Here is a 4743-nt window from a genome sequence, read left to right as displayed (position 1 = left end):
GGAGGTTGCACGGCGGTGCGGGGGAGGTGGGTCTGGGGCGGGGCGGGAGTTTGGTGGTGATGAGATCGGGGGTCGGTATTTTTTCTGTCGATGTAGTTGCGGAAGTTTGGCAACACCGCTCGCGCTTCTTATTCTGATCCGAATAGTGTTGTCCATTTTATATGTTATTATATATTATTTTTATTGTTATCATATATTTAACAGATACTTACATATATAAGAAAAAAATATCTCACATTTTATTAACTTATAAAAATATATTTTTAACAATAAAATACTGGATTTTTTTACATTAAGGCAATGATAATCCTGGTGACTGTGTACAAAAGCTTGGTAAGTTTAAGGACCAAGGTAATAATAAAGCACTTATTATTTAAATATATTTATAACAAAATGCTCAGCCTCTGTTTATTTTTTGATAACATTGCTGCGCCCAACCCAACATTATAATTAGAACTAGCCCAGCGAAATCGTGTATTTTGAGAAAGTGCAAATGCGTTGTAATTTATTAGGAAAAAAATAAATGGGCTGCATGGACGCTACATTATTTGTTCAGCCAGCTAGCAAATTCGTGTATTTCGAGAAAGTAAAAATAGGCTGTAGTTTTAAAAAAATGGGCCGCATGGACGCTACATTATTTGTTCACCCGGCCCAGCAAATGGACTGTAATTCTTATAAAAAAATCAAATTAACTATAAATTCTGAAAAAATGGGTTGAATATGTGCCACATTTTTGAAGGCTTCAATATGGGCCAATAGGTCGAAGCCAATGCAAGTCGTTGTCAACTTAGTCAACAAATGATTCTAACATCGATAGCCGTTGGATTTACATCCAACGGCCGGCATCCATCTTCAATCTCTCGTCTTCTTCCTCCAGCGCCGCCGGGACCACTATCGGTGTCAAAACCGGCGGATCTCGGGTAGGGGGTCCCGATCTGTGAGTCTAGGCTGATGGTAACAGGAAGCAAGGGACACAGATGTTTACCCAGGTTCAGGCCCTCTCGATGGAGGTAAAACCCTACTTCCTTCTTGATTAATATTGAAGATATGGGTAGTACAAGAGTAGATCTACCACGAGATGGTAGAGGCTAAACCCTAAGAGCTAGCCTATGATGGTATGATTGTAATTGTGATCGGCCTTGTAAGGACCAACCTCTCCGATTATATAGACATCGGAGAGGGCTAGGGTTTACATGGAGTCGGTTACAAGGAAGGAAACACAATATCCGGATCGTCAAGCTTGTCCTCCACGCAAAGGGGAGTCCCATCCGGACACGGGACGAAGTCTTGAGTCTTGTATCTTCACGCTTCAATAGTCCGGACAATGTATATAGTCCGGCTGTCCGGATACCCCCTAATCCAGGACTCCCTCAGTAGCCCCTGAACCAGGCTTCAATGACGACGAGTCCGGCGCGCAGTCTTGTCTTCGGCATTGCAAGGCGGGTTCCTTCTCCGAATACTCCAAAGTAGTTATCGAACACTCAAACCGTGTCCGGATCTGCAAGAGGATCTTCACACACCATTGTAGGGAACATAGCGTAAATCTGATCCGCTAGCAACCGTCGTACGTCGCGCCCTTGCATCGTGGCCTGGTCCAATACGAACCGGCGTTTCTTGCCCCACCTCGACGCGCGTTGCGAGGCGGTTTTATTGGCACATCCTGCCAAAGCAGATATCTTGTTCCTCTTATTACGGGATTTTTCATCAATATGGGCGTGCGTGACCCCACGACGACCGTTGGTATGACTCCGTGTGTTTTTAGATAAGCCTCAAGCGGTTACACTGAGGACTCTTGATATTCACCCCCTTTATAAAGGGGTCGAGGCCTATGCCTCTTTTCCACCTCCCTTGCACCTTCTCGCACCTCGAGCTCCAACGCCCAAGACCTAAGCCCAAACACCCCAGATCCTCCAATATAACCGGATCCAACCCTCAAGGCCGGTGGGTGGCCTCCTCGATCCAAGAGGAAGACATTGCGAAGCTTAGGGAGGTCGGATATCTGACCGCCGACATCTGGCACAGGCTTCCTGCTCCAGGGCAGGTCATCCCTACACCGGAGCCCAATGAGTGCGCTGTGTTTGTTCCTCACTTCCTCCGTGGCTTGGGCCTCACCCTCGATCCTTTTCTGAGGGGGCTCATGTTTTATTATGGGTTGGATTTTCATGATCTGGCTTCGGACGCCATCCTCCATATCTCATCATTCATTATAGTGTGCGAGGCCTTCCTCCATGTCACCCCACACTTCGACTTATGGCTTAAGACCTTCAACGTGAAGCCGAAGATGATCGAGGGGCAACATGCGGAGTGCGGAGGTGCCGTAATAAGTAGGAACGCCGATGCCTCATGGACAGAGGGTTCTTTCCCAGAAGTATCCGATGTATGGCAACGGAGGTGGTTTTATGTCACGACTCCCAGAGGCACAAAGTGGGTGGCCGCCCCCGAGTTCCGCATGGGCCCTCCGTCACAACTAGCGTCTTGGACTGACGTAGGATGGAATTGGGGGCCCACTAGCGATGTACCAGTACTACAGAGCCGTATTCGAGAGCTTCTTGAGAGGGACATTAACCTTGTCAGCATAATGCAAGTGATGTTAATCCGACGGATGTTGCCGTGCCAACGCCGGCCTCTCTGGATGTGGGAGTTCAATTCGGAGGGTCCATGGACTGTTAAGCACTTCTTCGGCTTGAAGCGCAAAGGGATGTGCAAATTATTCTTCGGACCGAAAGTAGAGTGTCCGGACACCACTGAGGATGCGGGCCTAAGCTGCAATCGCCTAGATACCCAAGTAAGTAGACTTGATACCGGACACCTTGTTTTGCATTTGTCATAATTGTTTATTCTAAAAATCATCCGTGGCCAGGAATGGCTTAGCAAGGCGGAGAGAATCAGGTGTCCGGCGCCACTTCTCGAAGGCTCGCCTGGTCCCACCGTGGCCAAGATGCTTGACCGGGTACTCAGCAGAATGCCCTCGGGGAAAGACAAGGGGAAGAACGAAGAATCTGAACTCCACACGCTACGCATCCGAACCGGGGGATCGTTACCTCCCCTAGGGAAGATAGTCGGGAAGGGGAGGCTAAGGCCTCCTTCCCGCGCGGGAAGAAGAGGGCTGCCTCCGAAGACTTGGAGGCGGAGATGCCCAAACCAGGGAAGAAGGTATCCCCAGGGGGCCCTGCCCCGACGGGCACCCTCACCACGTCATGCCCGGTAACGGGCCAGTCCTCCATCGAGCTATAAGTCAATCATTAATTCGAAGGTACTGTGTTTCTCCTAGATCAATAACCAGGATTCGTCTTTTGCAGTCCGGCTAGCAGCTCTTCTCGACAGAGTTCGTCTTCGGGGGATCTTCCTCCGGAGATGATGGAGAGCGAGATCCCACCCACCTCTCCGACTCATGAAGCGGGCGACACCAAGGTGTCGTCACGGAGGAGTCCGGATCTGCCGAGGCCAGAAGCCAATGCGTCAGCCGCCCTGAGCCCGGAGCGTTTGGCTCCCACGAGGGGCGATGGGAAGGGTCCTGCACAGTTCAATGTCCGGCCGGACGTACTGACAGACTTACTAGAGCGAGATGCGCTCTCGGAGGAGCACCGCTCATTAATGAGCGCGGTGCTCAAGAAGATTTCATCCGCTACAAGCGATTTGAATGAAGCATTTGCAAACCTGCTCAGAGGCTTTGAGGTATGTAGTGACGAATACACTATTTTTTTTGCTGTGAGGCACGCGCTAGGTGTGCTCCATATAGATAGTAGCCCCTGAGACTGTGGTTGCCCGCCCTAGGCGGCAAACGGGGGATCATAAACCGATGATTGTGCTGTAAATACGCGCAGGTACCTGTGGGTCCGGCCGCCGACCAGTCCGTTGAAGTTGCTGAACTAACGAGGCAGATTAGATCGATTGATGCTGATATCACACTGGTGAACGAGCGGCTGGACAAATCACAAGGTAGGTGCTCTGCCTTCCTTTGTATAGGAAAATATGAAGGCGGCATGATATTAATGTGGTATGTTTAGACTACAGATGGTGCTGCTGCCGTGGAGGCCCTGAGGGCGGAACTTGCCCAGGCCAATGAGCAAGCTCGGGTTAGTAATGTGGCTACCCTAAAAGCGGCCGAAGATTTGAGAGCCGAACAGGCTGCTCATCGCCGAAGCGAGGAAAAGATAGCCGAGATGGCTTTGGAGTTAAAAAATGCCGCTGACCGGTATGAGCTCCTTAAAAAGGAGCATAAGGATAGTTCGGCCGATCTTTACAAGGCACCGAATGCCACCAAGGAGATACAGACCGAGCTCAGGGGTGCGTGGGAGGAGCTTCAATAGGCCGGTAAAATCGCGGCTGGGGGCACCTACTTGCTGTGGATGAAGTTTTTCGATCCGAAGTACGCTCCCCTGGATGGACGCTGGAGTCCTGCAGACGCGTATGCAGATTTGGCAAAGAGTACAGCTGACACTGCCAAGTTCTTCGAAGATCAGGGTGATAAGGAAGTGGAGAAGCTTTTCTGGTCGCAATTCAATGCTCCCACTCGCCCGTTGTCGTTAAGTGACAAGATGGCTGCTGTAGCGGAGCTTCACAGGCTGTCCGGGCTTGCAATGCGGTCTGTAATAGACCATCTTTGGCCGAAGGGGCCTAAGCAGGACAGTTACTTTGGCTTGGTGCAACAATTCCTTGGGGCCGTGCCTCGGATCAACGCCATGAGGAGGTCGGCGTGCATAGAGGGTGCCCAAATGGCTCTTTCCCGCGTTAAAGCCTATT

Source organism: Triticum aestivum, chromosome 1B, assembly GCF_018294505.1.
Source record: "Triticum aestivum cultivar Chinese Spring chromosome 1B, IWGSC CS RefSeq v2.1, whole genome shotgun sequence".
NCBI classification, from domain to species: Eukaryota; Viridiplantae; Streptophyta; class Magnoliopsida; order Poales; family Poaceae; genus Triticum; species Triticum aestivum.
The sequence above is the reverse complement of the archived record's forward strand: the minus strand, read 5'-3'. Positions refer to the sequence as shown.